Genomic DNA, 23,210 nt, shown 5'->3' with positions numbered 1-23,210 from the left:
CTCAGGTGGACATCCATCACTATGTGTTCACTGAAGGAATTGCTCAAAGGGCCTGGTAAACTGATACAGTACTAAAAAGTTTGAAAGGTCGCTAAGAGTTGGAATCAACTCTACAGCAATGGATTTCTTTGTTTTTGTTTTGGACTCCAAAGATTGGGTAGACCCTCATGATGGCACTGTATGCTATAGAGCAGCACTGCCTGATAGATCTTTCAGTGATGGAAATGTGTCTAATGTGAAGGAGGAAATATTAATTTATTTCAATTTTAATTGATTTAAATTTATATAGCCAATGAATGCTGAATTTTACCTGAACCCGGTGATACTGGAAAGCATTTTAAAAATAAATCCTCCCACAGCTTAATGAAAATAACCACTCTTCCCCATATAATTTAGATAGGATTCACTGATGCTCCCATCATGTGTTTACATATAACAACACTTCCCCATATGCATTAGATAAAATTCACATACACCCCCTTGTTTACCTATGACAAGGCCATACACAAGCCTTCCAAATCACATTATATGCCTCATAAATGGTTAGCTGATCTGTTTATGCCTATCGATCAACCAGAAACACAATGCTTGTTTGGCAAACTTTGGCTAAGCTTCTTTCTTTCCTACAAGTGCTTCAACTTTGGCCTACTCTCAGCCTGAGCCAATATAATAACTAGTAATCAGTTACAGTCAGAGTCACTTATGACTCATGGTGGTCTCATGTGTGTCAGAGTAGAACAGGGCTCCATAAGATTTTCAATGACTGATTTTTCAGAAGTTGATTGTCAGGCCTTTCTTCTGAGGCACCTCTAGATGGAATAAACCTCTAAACTTTTTAGTTAGCAGTCAAATGTGTTAACAGTTTGTTAATCACCAATACTATCCCTCTTTAAGGGCCTCTCCCAGGGAATAGGCTGGCCTCGGTGTAAACTTTCTCTGATTCTCTATTTGATCGCATCACCTCTCATCTCATTTCTCTAAATCATTTTTTCTAACTTTGTTTACTCTTGTTTCTATGACAGGAAAGTCCTCTTCACCTAACTCTTCAGAGGCTTGCTGGCCTTATTGTCAGAGAGTTCTTTCTATTACAACAGACCCTTCCCCTATTGTAATCATCTCTTTCCCACCTCAGCCCCACCCCCCACCCCCGCTTGCAATACTTCTCAGGATTGAAATTCTAATTTGTGTGGGTTTTTTTGTTGTTGTTGCTGTTTGTGTTTTTGTGTATTGATTTGACACTACATGTGACTGTTGGTTACCATATAGGTTAGTCACAGATTTAGGGTGAAAATAATAAGCTCTAATTCCAAAATTCTGACTGCAAAGAATAAGATAAACCCCAGGTACTTTCCCTCCCCACCTTATGTTGAAAAAAAATATTCTTATAGCAGCCACATGACTATAAAAATAAGAATATATACAAGATTGTTACGAGTTCTCACAAGATTGTGAGGCTTATATATACCACAGAAAGAAAAATCCACCCTAAAATGGACCTGCAACATCAGTGAGATTTTTGATGAACAAGGTCAAGGGATTTGTTCAAGGTTTAGAGCCATGTGCCAATTTCTGCTAAGAAAGGGACAAGTTTTGGACCTTTTAGGAATATATTATCTGTTGATATATGCCACTCTAAATCATTAGAAGTGGACAAAACAAACAAATAACAAACGCAGCAAAATATCAACCAGTTTCAAGGAAGACAAAGGGCAGAGAAGGATCTAATTTGGCCAGGACCATTGCCTATTCATCAAAGTTTCTTCAAGTGTCAGTGATCTTATAATAGAGAAAAAAATCATATCAAATAAACATTTTTTAAAAAAAAAAAAGACTACTGATGTAGCTAGCTTCTTCCAAAAGAGGGTACTGGCAACCATTTGGAATTGTTTCTTATAGTGAACAAAGCAAAACAGCTTGAATTACAAATAAAAAAATCAACAGTATATTTCCTGCATGTTGGAGAGCTTCTTCTACCTCTAACTAATGTGCTTACAGCCAGTGTAAATAAAGGAATGTCTAGTGCATTCAAGGGGTCTTACTTACTCTGTAGGACACAATGATTGTATGGATGTAAACCTGACACATATATATTAGGTTGTTGATGTTGTCGGATGCTGTCAAGTTGATTCCAACTCATAGTGATCCCATGTGACAGAGTAGAACTGCCTCATAGGGTTTTCTTGACTCTAATCTTTACAGAAGCAGATTGCCAGGTCTTTTTTTCTGTGGAGCTGCTGGGTGGGTTAGAATTGGTAACCTTTTGGTTATCAGTCGAATGCCTAACTGTTTGTGCAACCAGTGCTACATAAAAAACAAATTGACAGGTTATACTAGGTTAGACCACATAAAACTGATGATATTGACTATTTTGACCAACAACAACACAAGTTTGTAGAGTGGGCAGCTGCTGAAAGAAATTTGAGTAACATGATAAAAAAGGACTGCATTTGTTTGAACAGACTGTTGGTTGAAATATACATATTAAAGATGCTGCTGGTGAGCGTCAGAAGGAAGTGAGGAGCCTCACAGAAAAGTCCTAAATTGCCTTTATCATTATGAACAGACTGATACTATGAGTCTGAAGTTTAAGAATGCTGTCAGTATGGGGTTAGAAGTGGGGAACAAGTTATTGAAAACTGAATGTAAAGAGATCCTTGATATGTAATTACAGAAAACAATGAAATTTTGTTATGCAGAAAGCAAAACTCATACAGAATAAACTTGGATATTTAGCTGATAAAATTTGCATGCAAAGTTGTATTTCTTCTTCACCTCTGCATTTTTTTTTTTTACATATTGCCTTAGGGATTATCATAAAAATTACAGTTAATTCTTTACATTTTGAACACCCAGTTTAATGTGATACCAACAATAACATAGAGTATTAGCATATAAAACTACTCCTTATTTGTTCTCTCACCTGTCTCTGCTATTGTTATCACCTTTTATGTCATTATATATATTCTACCTGTTAGAATAAATTTATACTTATTTCTTATGCATTTGCTATTATAAAACTTACAGCACATGGCAACTAAATTTACCGGCTGAAAATATCATAAAACTACCCTTTTGTTTTCCCATGCCATTACCTTTACTAGAGATACATCTTTTATATTTTATTTGTTTTATTTTTCCTATGTGCAGCTTCAGGTAGCTATCCAGTGTTGTTTCCTTTCCTACTGAAGGAACCCCCTTTAGAAATTCTTGCAAGGCAGGTCTAGTGATAACAAATTCCCATAACTTCTGTTCAAATGTAAATGTCTTTATTGTACATTTTTTTTTAATTTTTGGTGTGATTTAAGTGAAAGTTTACAAATCAAGTCAGCCTCACACAAAAACTTATATATGCCTTGCTACATACTCTAAGTTGCTATCGCCCTAATGAGACAGTCCACTCCGTCCCTCCACTCTCTCTTTTCATGTCCATTTCGCCAGCTTCTAACCCTCTCATCTCCACTCCAGGGAGGAGATACCAACATAGCCTCAAGTGTCCACCTGATCCCAAGAAGCTCACTCCTCACCAGCATCCCTCTCCAAACCATTGTCCAGTCCAATCCCTGTCTGAAGAGTTGGCTTTGGAAATGGTTTCTGTCCTGGGCCAACAGAAGGTCCGGGGGCCATGACCACTGAGTCCTTCTAGTCTCAGTCAGACCATTAAGTCTGGTCTTTTTTGGAGAATTTGGGGTCTGCATCACACTGCTTTCCAGGTTCCTCAAAGGTTCTCTGTTTTGTTCCCTGTCAGGGTAGTCATCAGTTGTAGCCGGGCACCATCTAGCTCTTCTGGTCTCAGGCTGATGTAGTCTCTGGCTTACACGGCCCTTTCTGTGTCTTGGGCCCTTACTTACCTTCTGTCCTTGGTGTTCTTCATTCTTCTTTGATCCAGGTGGGTTGAGACCAATTGAAGCATCTTAGATGGCCTCTTGCTGGCGTTTAAGACCCCAGACGCCTCTCTCCAAGGAGGGATGCAGAATATTTTCTTAATAGATTTTTTTATGCCAGTTGACTTGGATATCCCCTGAAACTGTGGTCCCCAAACCCCTGCCCCTGCTACGCTGGCCTTTGAAGTATTCATTTTATTCTGGAAACTTCTTTGCTTTTGGTTTAATACAGTTGTGCTGACTTCACATTTATTGCGTGTTGTCTTTCTTGTTACCTAAAGTAGTTCTTATCTACTATCTAATTAGTGAATACCTCTTTCCCACCCTCCCTCCCTCCCTGCTACCCTAACAATCAAAGAATACTTTCTTCTCTGTTTAAACTATTTCTCAAGTTCTTGTAATAGTGGTCTTATACACTATTTGTCCTTTTGCATCTGACTAATTTCACTCAGCACGATGCCTTCCAGATCCTCCATGTTGCGAAATGTTTCACAGATTCATCACTGTTCTTTATTGATGCGTAGTGTTCCATTGTGTGAATATACCATAATTTATTTATCCATTCATCTGTTGATAGGCTCCTTGGTTGCTTCCATCTTTTTGTTATTGTAAACAGTGCTGCAGTGAACATGAGTGTGCATATATCTGTTCATGTAAAGGCCCTTATTTCTCTAGGATATATTCCAAGGAGTGGGATTGCTGGATTGTTTGGAAACCCTGGTGGTGTAAGGGTTAAGTGCTACGGCTGCAAACCAAGAGGTTGGCAGTTCAAATCCACCAGGCACTCCTTGAAAAGTCTATGGGGCAGTTATACTCTGCCCTATAGAGTCTCTATGAGTTGGAATCGACTCGAAGGCAGTGGGTTTATGGTAGTTCTATTTCTAGTTTTTTAAGGAAGTGCCTTTTTACACCCCCACCAGCACTGTGTAAGTGTTCCAGTCTCTACACAACCTCTCCAATATTTATTATTTTATGTTTTCTGGATTAACGCCAGCCTTGTTGACGTGAGATGAAATCTCATTGTAGTTTTGATTTGCATTTCTCTAATGGCTAATGATCATGAGCATTTCCTCAAGTATCTGTTGGCTAACTGAATGTCTTCTTAATGAAATGTCTGTTCATATCTTTTGCCCATTTTTTAATTGGGTTATTTGTCTTTTTCTAGATGAGTTTTTGCAGTATCATGTAGAATTGAGAGACCAGGTGCTGATTGGAAATGTCATAGCTAAAAACTTTTTCCCAGTCTGTAGGTAGTCTTTTTTCTCTTTTGGTGAAGTCTTTGGATGAACATAGGTGTTTGATTTGTAGGAACTCCCAGTTATCTAGTTTCTTTTCTGCATTGTTAGTAGTGTTTTTGTACTGCTTATGCCATGTATTAGGGCTCCTAACGTCCCTATTTTTTCTTCCATGATCTTTATCATTTTAGATTTTATATTTAGGTCTTTGATCCATTTTGAGTTAGTTTTTGTGCATGGAGTGAGGTATGGGTCTTCTTTCATTTTTTTGCATATGGATATCCAGTTATGCCAGCACCATTTGTTAAAAAGACTGTCTTTTTCCCATTTAACTGTTTTGGGGTCTTTGTCAAATATCCACAGCTCATATGTGGATGGATTTATGTCTGGATTCTCAAATCTGTTCTATTGGTCCATGTACCTGTTGTTATACCAGTACCAGGCTGTTTTGACTACTGTAGTCGTATAATAGATTCTAAAATCAGGTAGAGTAAGGCCTTCCACTTTGTTCTTCTTTCTGTTTTCAGTAATGTTTTACTTATCTGGGGCCTCTTTCCCTTCCATATGAAGTTGGTGATTTGTTTCTCTATCTCATTAAAAAATGCCATTGGAATTTGGATCGGAATTGCATTAAATGTATAGGTTGCTTTTGGTAGAATAGACATTTTTATAATGTTAAGTCTTCCAATCCATGAGCAAGGTATGTTTTTCCACTTATATCGGTCTCTTTTGGTTTCTTGCAGAAGTGTACTGTAGTTTTCTTTGTATGAGTCTTTTATATCTCTAGTAAGATTTATTCCTAAGTATTGTATCTTCTTGGGGACCTCTGTAAATGGTATTGATTTGGTGATTTCCTCTTCGACGTTCTTTTTTTCTTTTCCAGTATTCTTTCTTTTTTTTTTTTTTAATATATCAACATTCATGTATTTTAAGTACACAGGCGGGAGGTTTTTGACAAATCTATACAATTTTTTTGACCACAAACACAATCAAATACATAATACTGTTGTATTCTAAGAAAGTGTCTTCCTGCTTCCATTGGAATCAATCTCTCCCCCACTCAAGACACAAGGAAATCAACGACCTTTATCAAGAGTCAGTAAACTAAGGTCCATAGTTCAAATCCATTACTTTTCCTATTACCTATAAATTGGAAATTAGTTTTATTTAATTTTTTTATCAACTTTTATTGAGCTTCAAGTGAAAGTTTACAAATCAAGTCGAACTGTCACATATTAGTTTATATACACCTTACTCCGTACTCCCACTTGTTCTCCCCCTAATGAGTCAGCCCTTCCAGTCTCTCGTGGCAATTTTGCCAGCTTCCAACTCTCTCTATCCTCCCATCCCCCCTCCAGACAGGAGATGCCAACACAGTCTCAAGTGTCCACCTGATACAAATAGCTCACACTTCATCAGCATCTCTCTCCTACCCACTGTCCAGTCCCTTTCATGTCTGATGAATTGTCTTCGGGAATGGTTCCTGTCCTGGGCCAACAGAAGGTTTGGGGACCATGACTGCTGGGATTCCTCTAGTCTCAGTCAGACCATTAAGTCTGGTCTTTTTGTGAGAATTTGGGGTCTGCCTCCCACTGATCTCCTGCTCCTCAGGGGTTCTCTGTTGTGCTCCCTGTCAGGGCAGTCATCGTTTGTGGCTGGGCACCAACTAGTTCTTCTGGTCTCAGGATGATGTAGGTCTCTGGTTCGTGTGGCCCTTTCTGTCTCTTGGGCTCTTAGTTATCATGTGACCTTGGTGTTCTTCATTCTCCTTTGATCCAGATGGGTTGAGACCAATTGATGCATCTTAGATGGCCGCTTATTAGCATTTAAGATCCCAGATGCCACATTTCAAAGTGGGATGCAGAATATTTTCATAATAGAGTTTATTATGCCAATTGACTTAGAAGTCCCCTTAAACCATGGTCCCCAAACCCCTGTCCTTGCTCCACTGATCTTTGAAGCATTCAGTTTATCCCGGAAACTTCTTTGCTTTTGGTCCAGTCCAATTGAGCTGACCTTCCATGTATTGAGTATTGTCCTTCCCTTCACCTAAAGCAGTTCCTGTCTACTAACTAATCAGTAAAAAACCCTCTCCCACCCTCCCTCCCTCAACCCCTCGTAACCACAAAAGTATGTGTTCTCCTCAGTTTATACTATTTCTCAAGATCTTGTAATAGTGGTCTTGTACAATATTTGTCCTTTTGTCTCTGACTAATTTCGCTCAGCATAATGCCTTCCAGGTTCCTCCATGTTATGAAATGTTTCACAGATTCCTCACTGTTCTTTATCGATGCGTAGTATTCCATTGTGTGAATATACCACAATTTATTTAAGCATTCATCCATTGATGGACACCTTGGATGCTTCCAGCTTTTTGCTATTGTAAACAGAGCTTCGATAAACATGGGTGTGCGTATATCTGTTTCTGTGAAGGCTCTTATTTCTCTAGGGTATATTCCAAGGAGTGGGATTTCTGGGTTGTATGGTAGTTCTTTTTCTAACTGTTTAAGGTAACGCCAGATAGATTTCCAAAGTGGTTGTACCATTTGACATTCCCACCAGCAGTGTATAAGAGTTCCAATCTCTCCACAGCCCCTCCAACATTTATTATCTTATGTTTTTTGGATTAATGCCAGCCTCGTTGGAGTGAGATGGAATCTCATCGTAGTTTTAATTTGCATTTCTCTAATGGCTAAAGATTGAGAGCATTTTCTCATGTATCTGTTAGCTGCCTGAATATCTTCTTTAGTGAGGTGCATGTTCATATCCTTTGCCCACTTCTTGATTGGGTTGTTTGTCTTTTTGTGGTTGAGTTTTAACAGAATCATGTAGATTTTAGAGATCAGGCGCTGGTCGGAGATGTCATAGCTGAAAATTCTTTCCCAATCCGTAGGTGGTCTTTTTACTCTTTTGGTGAAGTCTTTTTTAGATGAGCATAGGTGTTTGATTTTTAGGAGCTCCCAGTTATCTGGTTTCTCTTCATCATTTTTGGTAATGTTTTGTATTCTGTTTATGCCTTGTATTAGGGCTCCTAATGTTGTCCCTATTTTTTTTCCATGATCTTTATTGTTTTAGTCTTTATGTTTAGGTCTTTGATCCACTTGGAGTTACTTTTTGTGCATGGTGGGAGGTATGAGTCCTGTTTCATTTTTTTGCAAATGGATATCCAGTTATGCCAGCACCGTTTGTTAAAAATGCTGTCTTTTCCCCAATTAACTGACACTGGGCCTTTGTCAAATATCAGCTCCTCATATGTGGATGGATTTATATCTGGGTTCTCAATTCTGTTCCATTGGTCTATGTGTCTGTTGTTGTACCAGTACCAGGCTGTTTTGACTACTGTGGCTGTATAATAGGTTCTGAAATGAGGTAAAGTGAGGCCTCCCACTTTCTTCTTCTTTTTCAGTAATGCTTTGCTTATCCGAGGCTTCTTTCCCTTCCATATGAAGTTGGTGATTTGTTTCTCCATCACCTTAAAAAATGACATTGGAATTTGGATTGGAAGTGCCTTGTATGTATAGATGGCTTTTGGTAGAATAGACATTTTTACTATGTTAAGTCTTCCTATCCATGATCAAGGTATGTTTTTCCTCTTAAGTAGGTCCTTTTTAGTTTCTTGTAGTAGTACTTTGTAGTTTTCTTAGTATAGGTCTTTTACATCTTTGGTAAGATTTATTCCTAAATATTTTATCTTCTTGGGGGCTACTGTGAATGGTATTGATTTGGTGATTTCCTCTTCGATGTTCTTTTTGTTGATGTAGAGGAATCCAAGTGATTTTTGTATGTTTATCTTATAACCTGAGACTCTGCCAAACTCTTCTATTAGTTTCAGTAGTTTTCTGGAGGATTCCTTAGGGTTTTCTGTGTATAAGATCATGTCATCTGCAAATAGAGATAATTTTACTTCCTCCTTGCCAATCCGGATGCCCTTTATTTCTTTGTCTAGCCTAATTGCTCTGGCTAGGACCTCTAGCACAATGTTGAATAAGAGTGGTGATAAAGGGCATCCTTGTCTGGTTCCCGTTCACAAGGGAAATGTTTTCAGGCTCTCTCCATTTAGAGTGATGTTGGCTGTTGGCTTCATGCCCTTTATTATGTTGAGGAATTTTCCTTCAATTCCTATTTTGCTGAGAGTTTTTATCATAAATGGGTGTTGGACTTTGTCAAATGCCTTTTCTGCATCAATTGATAAGATCATGTGGTTTTTGTCTTTTGTTTTATTTATATGGCGGATTATATTAATGGTTTTTCTAATATTAAACCAGCCTTGCATGGTGGTGGTACCTGGTATAAATTCCACTTGGTCATGGTGGATTAATTTTTTGAGATGTTGTTGAATTCTATTGGCTAGAAATTTGTTGAGGATTTTGGCATCTATGTTCATGAGGGATATAGGTCTGTAATTTTCTTTTTTTATGATGTCTTTACCTGGTTTTGGTATCAGGGAAATGGTGGCTTCATAGCATGAGTTAGGTAGTATTCCGTCATTTTCTATACTTTGAAATACCTTTAGTAGTAGTGGTGTTAACTCTTCTCTGAATGTTTGGTAGAACTCTGCAGTGAAGCTGTCCGGGCCAGGGCTTTTTTTTGCTGGGAGTTTTTTGATTACTGTTTCAATCTCTTTTTTTGTTATGGGTCTATTTAGTTGTTCTACTTCTGATTGTGTTAGTTTAGGAAGGTAGTGTTTTTCCAGGAATTCATCCATTTTTTCTATGTTTGCAAATTTGTTAGAGTACAATTTTTCGTAATAATCTGATATGATTCTTTTAATTTCAGTTGGGTCTGTTGTGATGTGGCCCATCTCGATTCTTATTCAGGTTATTTGTTTCCTTTCCTGTATTTCTTTAGTCAGTCTGGCCAATGGTTTATCAATTTTGTTAATTTTTTCAAAGAACCAGCTTTTGGCTTTGTTAATTCTTTCAATTGTTTTTCTGTTCTCTAATTCATTTAGTTCAGCTCTAATTTTTATTATTTGTGTTCTTTTGTTGCCTGATGGATTCTTTTGTTGCTCACTTTCTATTTGTTCAAGTCGTAGGGACAGTTCTCTGATTCTGGCTCTTTCTTCTTTTTGTATGTGTGCATTTGTCAATATAAATTGGCCTCTGAGCACTGCTTTTGCTGTGTCCCAGAGGTTTTGATAGGAAGTGTTTTCATTCTCGTTGCATTCTATGAATTTCCTTATTCCCTCCGTAATGTCTTCTATAAAAAAAAAAAAAAAATTTTTTCTATAACCCAGTCTTTTTTCAGGAGGGTATTGTTCAGTTTCCATGTATTTGATTTCTTTTCCCTAGTTTTTCTGTGATTGATTTCCACTTTTATGGTCTTGTGGTCTGAGAAGATGCAATGTTTTGGATTCTGCGAAGGTTTGTTTTATGACCTAATATGTGGTCTATTCAAGAGAATGTTCCATGTGCATTAGAAAAAAAAGTATGCTTTGCAGCAGTTGGGTGGAGAGTTCTGTATAAGTGAATGAGGTCAAGTTGGTTGATTGTTGTAATTAGGTCTTCCATGTCTCTATTGAGCTTCTTACTGGATGTCCTGTCCCTCTCCGAAAGTGGTGTGTTGAAGTCTCCTACTATAATTGTGGAGGTGTCTATCTCACTTTTCAGTTCTGTTAAAATTTGTTTTATGTATCTTGCAGCCCTGTCTTTGGGTGCATAAATATTTAATATGGTTATATCTTCCTGGGCAATTGTCCCTTTAATCATTATGTAGTGTCCTTCTTTATCCTTTGTGGTGGATTTAAGTTTAAAGTCTATTTTGCCAGAAATTAATATTGCTACTCCTCTTCTTTCTTGCTTATTGTTTGCTTGATATATTTTTTTCCATCCTTTGAGTTTTAGTTTGTTTGTGCCTCTAAGTCTAAGGTGTGTCTCTTGTAGGCAGCATATAGACGGATCGTGTTTCTTTATCCAGTCCGAGACTCTCCTTCTCTTTATTGGTGCATTTAGTCCATTTACATTGAGCGTAATTATAGATAAGTATGTGTTTAGTGTTGTCATTTTGATGCCTTTTTATGTGTGTTGCTGACAATTTCAATTTTCCACTTACTTTTTTGTGCTGAGACGTTTTTCTTTGTAAATACTGTGTTTCTCATTTTCATAGTTTTTGACTTTATGTTTGCTGAGTCTTTATGTTTTTCTTGGTTTTTATTTTGAGTGATGGAGTTGTTATACCTCTTTGTGGTTACAATTTTTTTTTTAATATTTACCCCTATTTTTCTAAGTAAAAACCTAACATGTATTGTCCTATATTGCCTTGTATCCCTCTCCATATGGCATTTCTTCGCCTCCTGTATTTAGTCCCTCTTTTTGATTATTGTGATCTTTTACATATTGACTTCAATGATTCCCTGTTTTGACCATTTTTTTTAATTAATCTTAATTTGTTTTTGTGATTTCCCTATTTGAGTTGATATCAGGATGTTCTGTTCTGTGACCTTGTGTTGTGCTGGTATCTGATATTATTGGTTTTCTGACCAATTTCCTTTAGTATTTCTTGTAGCTTTGGTTTGGTTTTTGCAAATTCTCTAAGTTTATGTTTATCTGTAAATATCTTAATTTCGCCTTCCTATTTCAGAGAGAGTTTTGCTGGACATATGATCCTTGGCTGGCAGTTTTTCTCCTCAGTGCTCTGTATATGTCATCCCATTGCCTTCTTGCCTGCATGGTTTCTGCTGAGTAGTCTGAACTTATTCTTATTGATTCTCCCTTGTAGGAGACCTTTCTTTTTATCCCTAGCTGCTTTTAATATTTTCTCTTGATCTTTGGTTTCGGCAAGTTTGATGATGATATGTCTTGGTGTTTTTCTTTTTGGATCAGTCTTAAATGGGGTTCGATAAGCATCTTGGATAGATATCCTTTCATCTCTCATGATGTCAGGGAAGTTTTCTGTCAGCAGATATTCAACTGTTCTCTCTGTGTTTTCTGTCCCCCCTCCCTGTTCTGGGAGTCCAATCATACCCAAGTTATCCTTCTTGATAGAGTCCCACATGATTCTTAGGGTTTCTTCATTTTTTTAAATTCTTTTATCTGATTTTTTTCCAGCTATGTTGGTGTCGATTCCCTGGTCCTCCAGATGTCCCAGTCTGCATTCTAATTGCTCGAGTCTGCTGCTCTGACTTCCTATTGCATTGTCTAATTCTGTAATTTTATTGTTAATCTTTTGGATTTCTACATGTGTCTCTCTATGGATTCTTGCAACTTATTAATTTTTCCACTATGTTCTTGAATAATCTTTTTGAGTTCTTCAACAGTTTTATCAGTGTGTTCCTTGGCTTTTTCTGCAGATTGCCTTATTTCATTTCTGAGGTCATCCCTGATGTCTTGAAGCATTCTGTAAATTAGTTTTTTATATTCTGTATCTGATAATTCCAGGATTGTATCTTCATTTGGGAAAGATTTTGATTCTTTAGTTTGGGGGGTTGTAGAAGCAGTCATGGTCTGCTTCTTTATGTGGTTTTATATCGACTTCTGTCTCCAAGCCATCACTAAGATATTGTAGTGATTTATTCTATATTTGCTCACTGAGTCTTATCTTGTTTTGTTTTCTTTAAATATACGTGGATGGGGTACTAGATTGTGCTGTGTTGATCGTTGTAGCCCTTTACTTACTTATGACGTAATATCAGCTGGTTTGGGCCGTTACCAGATATATATGCCTGAGTGTATTCACTATTCTTGAGTAGAATCTGATTTTGGGTCATCAAGTGTGTGATGCACCCTATCACCTATCCATCTTGAGAAGTAGTGGTGATAGTTGTGTGCACCAGATTCTAGTAGCAGCTGGAGTTCACACTCCAGGGGAGGCAGGATGCTGACAGGCTTCCCCCAAGTGTCATTGAGGTAGATGTGTCTCTATTCCTAAAGCACCTTGGTGGGTGGGCTCTGCAGCTGAACCTTAGGCCCCCAATGCAAGTACCTCTACAGATTGGTAGGTGTCACCCTCCTTAGACCCCTAAGGCAGGAGGCTAGGTGGTCTGGGGGCAGCTTCAACCCTCAGTTCCCTGTTGTGGGTCAGTGAGGGCTCTGTTGAACACGCAGAGATATCAGACCTGGGAAACTTGTCTTTCCAATAAATCCGCTAAAACAAATGCAGTCAGATCCCTATCAGAAATTCCTTTGCATTATAATAGCTACCTTGTTCCCTGTAGGGATGAAAGCCAGAGACTGTGGATCACATATGCTTGGCTGGAGCTGGTTCTGTGTTTTTAGTCCAATTAGGGAAGGATTTTTGGTCCCTGGTTTTTTTGTGGTTGCTTCTCTCAGGCCGGAAGAATGGGTTAGGAAAAGACCAAAAAAAAAAAAAAAAAATGGAAAAGAAAAACCGTGGAGCAGTTCTCCCTCTGGCTCAGGAAATTCCAATGTTAATGAAGCCACCTGGGAAGCGGAGGGGAGGGTTCAGAAAAACAGGCGAGAGTAGCACCCCGGAATATAGACTAAGTTACTTATCTTGCTTGGGATGACTATTTTATCTGAGATTCTGGAGGGGCGTGTCGCCTATGTGTGCTGGCTAGGTAGAGATTGCCCCCGAAGGTCAGGCCCACAGAAGCCACGGTCAGTTCCTCCGCTGCCAGTCCAAAGCCCAGCGTCAAGGTTGCCCTGCTGGGATGCTGCACTCCCAGCTCCAAAACCACTTGCTGCCTCCTGGGGACTTCTCCTCCCGCTAGCCTCGCCGCCATGCCGCCTGCACAGACCGGGTGGGCCCCCTCCCGGGGTCAGTTCCGGGGTGTAGGGCTGCGCCCCGTGTTTGCACCATCACAAAATGTGGTGTTTAGCTCCCCTGCGCCCAGTCCAAAGCCCGGCGCCAAGGTTCCCTGCCTGGGACGCTGCACTCCCGGCTCCAAAACCAGTCACTGCCTCCCGGCGACTTCTCCTCCTGCCAGCCCCGTTGCTGTGCCGCCTGTGATGGCCGGCTGGGCCCCCTCCCAGGGTCAGTTCAGGGGGGTAGGGCTGCAGCCCGTGTTTGCACCTTCACAGGATGTCCTGCTCAGCTCCCCTGCGCCCACTCGAAAGCCCCGCGCCAAGGCTCCCCGGCTGGGACGCTGCACTCCCGGCTCCAAAACCAGTCGCTGCCTCCCAGCGACTTCTCCCACCATCTGCGTCGCCACTCCTCCCGCGCTGACTGGCTGGGCCCCCTCCCGAGGTCAGTTCAGGGGGGTAGGGCTGTGCCCTGTGTTTGCGCCGACACAGGATGTTGTGTTCAGCTCCCCTGCGCCCAGTCCTAAGCCCAGCACCAAGGCTACCTGACTGGGACGCTGGCGCCAGGCTCCGAAAACAGTCTCTGCTTCCCCGTAGTTGTTCGTTCTCCATCTCTGTCACTCAGGTCAACTCTTTAAATCTGTGTTTGTTGGTCAGCATTCGTAGATTGTCATGTATGTGATCGATTCACTTGTTTTTCCGAGTCTTTGTTGCAAGAGGGATCCGAAGTAGCGTCTACCTAGTGAGCCATCTTGGCCCTCCCTCCGATGTTCTTCTTATTGGTGTATAGAAATCCAACTGATTTTTGTATGTGTATCTTGTGTCCTGACACTGTGTAGAGCTTTTCTTTTAGTTTCAGTAGTTTTGTTAAGGATTTTTTAGGGTTTCTGTGTATAAGATCATGTCATCTGCAAATAGAGATACTTTTACTTCTTCCTTGCCAATCTGGATGCCCTTTATTTCTTTATCTAGCCTAATTGCTCTGGCTAGGAGCTCCAGTACAATGTTGAATAAGAGTGGTGATAAGGGGCATCCTTGTCTGGTTCCCGATCTCAAGGGGAATGCTTTCAGGCTTTTTCCATTTAGGATGATTTTGGCTGTTCACTTTGTATAAATGCCTTTTATTATGTTGAGAATTTTCCTTCTATTCCTATTTTGCTGACTGTTTTTTCTCATGAATTGGGTTTTGAAGTTTGTCAAATGCCTTTTCTGCATCAATTGATAAGATCATGTAGTTCTTGTCTCTTGTTTTATTTATGTGATGGATTACGTTAATTGTTTTTCTAATGTTGAACCATCCCTGCATACCTGGTATGAGTCCAACTTGGTCATGGTGAATTATTTTTTTGATATGTTGTTGAATTCTATTGGCTAGGGTGTTGTTGAGAATTTTTGCATCTATGTTCATGAGGGATATCAGTCTGTGATTTTCTTTTTCTGTAATGTCTTTACGTGGCTTTGGTGTCAGGGTTATGCTGGCTTCATAAAATGAGTTTGGGAGTTTTCCGTTATTTTCTATGCTCTGAAATACCTTTAATAGTTTTGGTGTTAACTCTTCTCTGAAAGTTTCGTAGAGCTCTGCAGTGAAGCCACCCAGGCCAGGGCTTTTTTATGGTTGGGAGTTTTTGATTACCTTTTCAATCTCTTCTTTTGTTATGGGTATTTAGTTTTTAGTTTAGGTAGGTAGTGCATTTCTAGAAATTCATCCCTTTCTTCTAGGTTTTCAAATTTTTTAGAGTACAGTTTTTTGTAGTAATCCAATATGATTCTTTTAATTTCAGTTAGGTCTGTTGTAATATTGCCCATCTCATTTCTTTTTCAGGTTATTTGCTTCCTTTCCTGTTTTTTTTTTTTTTTTTTTTCAGTTTGGCCAATGGTTAATCACTTTTGTTAGTTTTTTCAAAGAACCAGCTTTTGGTCTTGTTAATTCTTTAATTTTTTTTTTCTGTTCTCTATTTCATTTAACCTTGCTCTAATTTTTATTATTTGCTTTGTTCTGGTGCCTCAGGGTTTCTTTTGTTGCTCTCTTTCTATTTGTTCGAGTTGTAGGGATAATTCTTTTTTGGGCCCCTTCTTCTTTTTGTATGTGTGCATTTCTTGCTATAAATTGACCTCTGATCGCTGCTTTAGCTTTGAAAATTTGAAATGGGCTTGAAAATTAAAAGGGCAAAATTATCTTTATTCTTAGGTGATTATGATTGTCTATCTGGAAAACCAAAAATAGCATGTTCATATAATAAAATAATTCTGTAAGTGCCTGTTAGAAATCATAAGTCAATGATTGTCTTTCATACATAGGCAATTAATGTCTGTGAGATATAATAGAAAAACAAAGCCATACGTGGTGAATAAATATTATTTAAATAACCTGTAGAATTGTATAATGCTGGTATGAAAAATAACTTAAAATACCTCTAAGTGATATTAAAAAAAAAAGTGGGAGTTAAAAAAAATAGGAAATTATATCTTGGATTTTTTTTTTTTTTTTTTTGATAGTACAACCCAAACCATAGAAAGGAGAGAAAAACCTTTTCAAGCAAGGCTCCAAAGCTGGAGCATTAAAGAAAAGGACCAGCATATTTGACTAAAATTAAATAAAACCTGTGGGGAAAGTATTACCACAATTAAAATAAAAACATAACTTTTTCGTACTTGAGAAATATGACAACAGGTGTTAAATTTTCTAACACAGGAAGTTTAAAGCAATGAAATCAATAAAAATATGGAAAATTTATGAAATGAGGTCTCAGATAAATGAGTTGTGCATTGTTAAAGCTTGCTTAGGTTTACTGACAGTTAAATGTATTCTCACCAAAAGAAAGATAAATTATATTTTTTCTTATCATAATATTAAGGAATGCTGGTCCCAGGTAACAATCTTTTGAGATTTCCTTGCAGCTCTGGAGATAAATGAGGTAACTCCTGTAATGTCTCTTTCCTTCTGAGGACAATGTATTGGTTAATTTGGTCTATTCCCAGGGCATGATCTTATTCAACTCAAAGAGGAGTCATTAAAATAGGGAGAAGACATAGGCCAGAAGTTCATTGTTTAGTCTACTCTGTCTGGTACAAGACTATGTATAAAATCATGTGCTGTGGATGGAAGAGCCTGGGTAAGGTCGGATAGTCCTTGCACTGAATTTGTTTTTTACCTTACATCCCTTTTCAACTTTAATCAGATGTCTTCACTTTTGTAAGTATTCAATTTCTCATCTTTAAATTGTGGCTAATAGGTCTGCTGTGAGGTTCCGAAGTGATATGAGTAGGTGGGCAAAGTAAGAATGTGATGAATATTAGCTGTTAGTGTCATCCCCTAGAAGTTCACAAGAAGAGATAGGATGGGACCCCACAAAACCAGCTCCTTACTAGCTGTTGGACTTCTGCGTATCCTGTGCCCAATGGTTACGAGCTTGGCTGCTAATGAAAAGGTTGGTGGTTTCAACCCACCTAGATGCACTCTGTGGGAGAAAGACCTGGCAGCAATCTGTTCCTATCAAGATTAGAAAATAAAGAAACAGCCTAAAAAATCCTAAGGGACAGTTCTACTCTGTCACATCACTTTGCTATGAATTAAAATAAACTCAAAGCCACTTTTCAGTAGTAGGAAGAATTAAGATGTGAGATTTATTTTAAATAAAGAGAAGCACTGTGCTGAGGAGGGTTGATGAGTCATCTTGCAAAAGCTGCTTTAAGATGACGAGCTGAGATACAGCTGAGTGTGTCTGAGTCCACAGTGTTGTGTCAGACATTCAAGCACAGCAACTAGAACCAAGGCCTTTGGAGTGAGGTCACCTGTGTTCAAATTCTAGCTCCATCATTGTGTGAAGTGGGGCTAATCCCTTAAACTCTCTCTAGGTCCAAGCCTTCAGTGTAATGGGCACATAATGGATTTCTTTGAGCACAGGTGTAAGTTATATTAAATACTGCATGGAGAGATCTTAGAATGTGGCCGTTGCAGGGTGAGTTGTCAGGATCTCAATTTCCCAACAGTGCATTCTCAACCTGCAAATCATCCCTGACTTCTATCAGCATTCCAAAATAAAAATAAGGGTTTTTTCTCAGGTCCTCTTATTCTGAAGAAAATGAAACAATAGGCTGCTAAACTAGGAAGAATTAGAGTGGGGAAGTAGGATCCTGGTTAACCATAATGCACGTCCTCACTGTGACCCAGGGACCTAGATTCCGGGTTATTTAAAAAGTAATGCAAAATTTTTTGTGGACATAGAGAAATTCTAAGAATCTTTAATTTTATTCTGATTATGACTTGTTCTAACTGGTTTATCTGAATCCATATATTAGTAAACTTTTCCTTGAATTGGTCAAAGATGGTTAAGTGTTTGACCATTATTTCAAAACATACACCTTGGAGCCTGCAGTGAGTTCCAGGGAATTCATAATCAGAAAAAAAAAAGAGAGAGAGAAGCTCACAGGGTAGCATTGAATGACTAGCTATATATTGGCATCACCCCAGCACCTTAAATTGGCAGCCAAATGTAAGGGGTGGTCCCCCCACAGCAGGAGGTCTTACAGAGGCAAGTGGGGTGCAGGGAGCTGACTGCCAACCATTGATGAAATAACTTTCTTAAAACCAGTGATAATTTTTTTTAACTTCATAATTAAAAATAAAGGAGAAGTAAAACATGTTGTCCATTTTCCCTAAGGTAAGAACTCTCTCATTTAGCAAGACCACCTCCTGCATATGGCTGCCAATTCGAGAAGGATGGTGACACCAAAAAATAGATTGTTCCTCAGTGCTGTCTTGCTGTAGCATCTTGTGCTCTAATAAGCAAAAGGGTTTGCTATAAGGCTGGGGCACTGGGCACAGATAGGCTGGGACAAAATAGGCCACTATGGGAAAGGGGCAGGGACAGGAAACCAGCACAGAGAGCATATTTTACCTCCCTCTCAATTGCGTAGCCAAAGTGGAAAAATTTATGGACACATTGCTGTGTCTAGAATTTTATTTTTACCTTCATTTCAATTGTGTTCAATAAATAATACTTCATTCATCAGTTTTATCTTGTTCAGATGATGTTGTGTCTTTTCTTTCCCTTTAATTCTTATTCTGAACACTCACTCCAAGCCATCTTTTAATAACTCATAGCTGTACTACCAGACTATAGGGTCGCTATGAGTCGGAAGCGATTCGACGGCACGGGTTTTTATTTTTTATTTTTTATTTTTATACTATCAGAATACTATCCTGACTTGTCTCGCTACCTCAAAAATATCTTTCTTTCAAACGTTACTAAATATGAAGAGCAGTTACTTTCTAGAAAATTCCACCTTAATTATTCTCTTTTTAGGTACAGACCTATCACCCACGCCGTCAACTGTCCTCTCCCCGTTACCCTAGACCAATTTAGTGACCCTTGCTAAAGAGTGTTCTCCCTACATACGCTTCAGACTGCCAAGGTTCTGCTTGGCATGGTATGAACCACGTTGCCTGGATTAAAAGATACCCTCTTTTCTTTTTCCTTCCTAAGTATTTCCCATTTGTCAAAGGTTAATTATTTTATGCGCCACATTTTTTACATGAAATATATCTTAATTCCCGCATCTCTCTGGAAGCATGTACTGTATACTCTCACTTGTCCCAATAGACAGCATCTTACATGTTCATTTTAATTTTGGTTAGGAAAATATATTATTGTTTGAACAATTAAAATATAAATTCAGAGTATTGTTAAAAATAATCAAAACAAAACAAAAAAGAAACTTGAATTTTTTTTCCAAGTGGTATTCTATATGGATATAGGGAGACCATTCTGATTTAAAAAAAAAAAGCAAATGGTTAGACATAGGCTAGTTACAGTGAGGCTTACAACTAGAAGAGGACAGAGAAGAATAGAAGATGAACCATTGTCTTATCTTAACACGATAGGTTGTATCTTGCTCTTTCCCTTTTACCGAGATCTACTGATATCAGGTCACAAGGTGGTCTCTGCCCCTCCACCCTCCTGCAGCCATGACGCTTTTTGAAATTTAAATTAAATAAGTCTGGCTCTGAACAGGAAGGAAAAGATGAACAATTTGGGGTGACAAAAACCCCTGGCTTGATTAATTTTGGGTCAGGAATTTTTATGGTTAAGGCTTGGTTTTGTGGGTAAGAAAAAATCATAAAATCAAAGGAAGATGTCTGTTTTTAATTTTTCTCTATGACAATTTTCATTTTGAGATAAAGGACTTGAACATCAAAGACAAACTGACATTGTTGCTGAGAACTTATTTTGGCTGAGGATATCACCAAAGGAGGCTTTAGGGATAGAACCAAAGAAAAGCAAAAGAGTTTTTTTGGAGAGGGGACATACTTCTAAAAGAAAAAAATATATGAAAAGTTTGTCGCTGAAAAAGACAAAGACACTTTATTTAGCTGAAAACCCCTGATTCACTGGACCAGCTCCTAGAAGCCAGCAGCAGCAATATTGTGGAACCTGCCAAGGAGACGAACACTTCTAGGACAGGTGAAATGAATGTGAATACTTTATCTGCACAATTCAAATTCTTCAGTTCTACTTTGACGTGATTACTAAATTTAGGAACAGGTTTTGGTAAAACAAAATATAACATAAAATGATAGAGAATAGAGGGTAATTTTCTGTTGTCCATATCCCTAAAAAGTTGCCCAAATGTTTCCATCTAAGATATCTCAAATCCTTTCGTAAGGGTTGGCAGTTCAAATCCACCAGGCGCTCCTCAGAAACTCTACGGGGCAGTTCTACTCTGCCCTATAGGGTCGCTATGAGTCGGAATCGACTCGACGACACTGGGTTAAAGGTCAATGGTTGCTATCTATGTCAGAAGATGAAGATAGCTTTTTTTAAAAAATAATTTTTATTGTGCTTTAAGTGAATGTGTACAAATCAAGTCGGTCTCTCACATATAAATTTATATGCACCTTAATACACACTCCCATTTCCCCCCGCCTCTAAAGAGTCAACCCACTCCCGCCTTCTTTCTCTCCTTCCGTGACGATTTTGCCAGTTTCTCACCCTCTCTACCCTCCCATCTTCCCTCCAGACACGAGGTGCCAACATAGCCTCAATTGTCCACCTGATACAAGTAGCTCAATCCTCATCAGCATCTCTCTCCAACCCATTGTCCAGTCCCTTCCATGTCTGATGAGTTGTCTTCGGGAATGGTTCCTATCCTGGGCCAATAGAAGGTTTGGGGACCATGACCGCCAGGATTCTTCTAGTCTCAGTCAGACCATTAAGTCTGGTCTTTTTATGAGAATTTGGGGTCTGCATCCCACTGTTCTCCTGCTCCCTCAGGGGTTCTCTGTTGTGTTCCCTGTCAGGACAGTTATCGATTGTGGCCAGGCACCATCTAGTTCTTCTGGTCTCGGGATGATGTAAGTCTCTAGTTCATGTGGCCCTTTTTATCTCTTGGGCTCATAGTTCTCTTGTGGCCTTGGTGTTCTTCATTCTCCTTTGATCCAGGTGGGTTGAGACCAATTGATGCACCTTAGAAGGCCGCTCATTAGCATTTAAGACCCCAGACGCCACACTTTAAAGTGGGATGCAGAATGTTTTCTTAATAGAATTTATTTTCCCAATTGACTTAGATGTCCCCTGAAGCCATAGTCCCCAAACCGCCGCCCTTACTCCGCTGACCTTCGAAGCATTAAGTTTCTCCAGGAAACTTCTTTGCTTTTGGTCCAGTCCAGTTGAGCTGATCTTTCCTGTATTGAGTATTGTCCTTCCCTTCACCTAAAGTAGTTCTTATCAGTAAATAACCCTGTCCCACCCTCCCTCCCTCCTACCTCTCGTAACCACAAAAGGATGTGTTCTTCTCAGTTTATACTATTTCTCAAGATCTTACAAGAGTGGTCTTATACAATATTTGTCCTTTTGCATCTGACTAATTTCACTCAGCATAATGCCTTCCAGGTTCCTCCATGTTATGAAATGTTTCACAGATTTCTCACTGTTCTTTATTGATGCATAGTATTCCACGGTGTGAATATACCACAATTTATTTATCCATTCATCCGTTGATGGACACCTTGGTTGCTTCCAGCTTTTTGCTACTGTAAACAGAGCTGCAATAAACATGGGTGTGCATATATCTGTTTGTGTAAAGGCTCTTATTTCTCTAGGGTATATTCTGAGGAGTGGAATTTCTGGGTCATATGGTAGTTCTATTTCTAACTTTTTAAGAAAACGCCAGATCGATTTCCAAAGTACCATTTGACATTCCCACCAGCAGTGTATAAGAGTTCCAATCTCTCCACAGCCTCTCCAACATTTACTATTTTGTGTTTTTTGGATTGATGCCAGCCTTGGAGTGAGATGGAATCTCATCCTAGTTTTAATTTGCATTTCTCTAATGGCTAAGGATCAAGAGCATTTTCTCATGTATCTGTTAGCTGCCTGAATATCTTCTTTAGTGAAGTGCGTGTTCATATCCTTTGCACAATTTTTAAATGGGTTGTTTGTCTTTTTGTGGTTGAGTTTTAACAGAATCATATAGATTTTAGACATCAGGCACTGGTCAGAGATGTCAGAGCTGAAAATTTTTTCCCAATCTGTAGGTGGTCTTTTTACTCTTTTGGTGAAGTCTTTAGATGAGCATAGGTGTTTGATTTTTAGGAGCTCCCAGTTACTTAGTTTCTCTTCGTCATTTTTAGTGATGTTTTGTATTCTATTTATGCCTTGTATTAAGGCTCCTAACGTTGGCCCTATTTTTTCTTCCATGATCTTTATCATTTTAGTCTTTATGTTTAGGTCTTTTATCCATTTGGAGTTAGTTTTTGTGCATGGTGTGAGGTATGGGTCCTGTTTCATTTTTTTGCAAATGGATATCCAGTTATGCCAGCACCGTTTGTTAAAAAGGCTATCTTTTCCCCAATTAACTGACACTGGGCCTTTGTCAAATATCGGCTGCTCATATGTGGATGGATTTATATCTGGGTTCTCAATTCTGTTCCATTGGTCTATGTGCCTGTTGTTGTACCAGTACCAGGCTGTTTTGACTACTGTGGCTGTATAATATGTTCTAAAATCAGGTAGAGTGAGGCCTCCCACTTTCTTCTTCTTTTTCAGTAATGCTTTACTTATCCGGGGCTTCTTTCCCTTTCATATGAAGCTGGTGATTTGTTTCTACATCACTTTAAAAAATGTCACTGGAATTTGGATCGGAAGTGCATTGTATGGTTTTTGGTAGATGGATTTTGGTAAAATAGACATTTTTACTATGTTAAGTCTTCCTATCCATGAGCAAGGTATGTTTTTCCACTTATGTAGGTCCCTTTTAGTTTCTTGCACTCATACTTTGTAGTTTTCTTTGTATAGGTCTTTTACATCTTTGGCAAGATTTATTCCTAAGTATTTTATCTTCTTGGGGGCTACTGTGAATGATATTGATTTGGTGATTTCCTCTTCAATGTTCTC

Source organism: Loxodonta africana, chromosome 16, assembly GCF_030014295.1.
Source record: "Loxodonta africana isolate mLoxAfr1 chromosome 16, mLoxAfr1.hap2, whole genome shotgun sequence".
NCBI classification, from domain to species: Eukaryota; Metazoa; Chordata; class Mammalia; order Proboscidea; family Elephantidae; genus Loxodonta; species Loxodonta africana.
Note: the sequence above shows the minus strand (reverse complement) of the source record.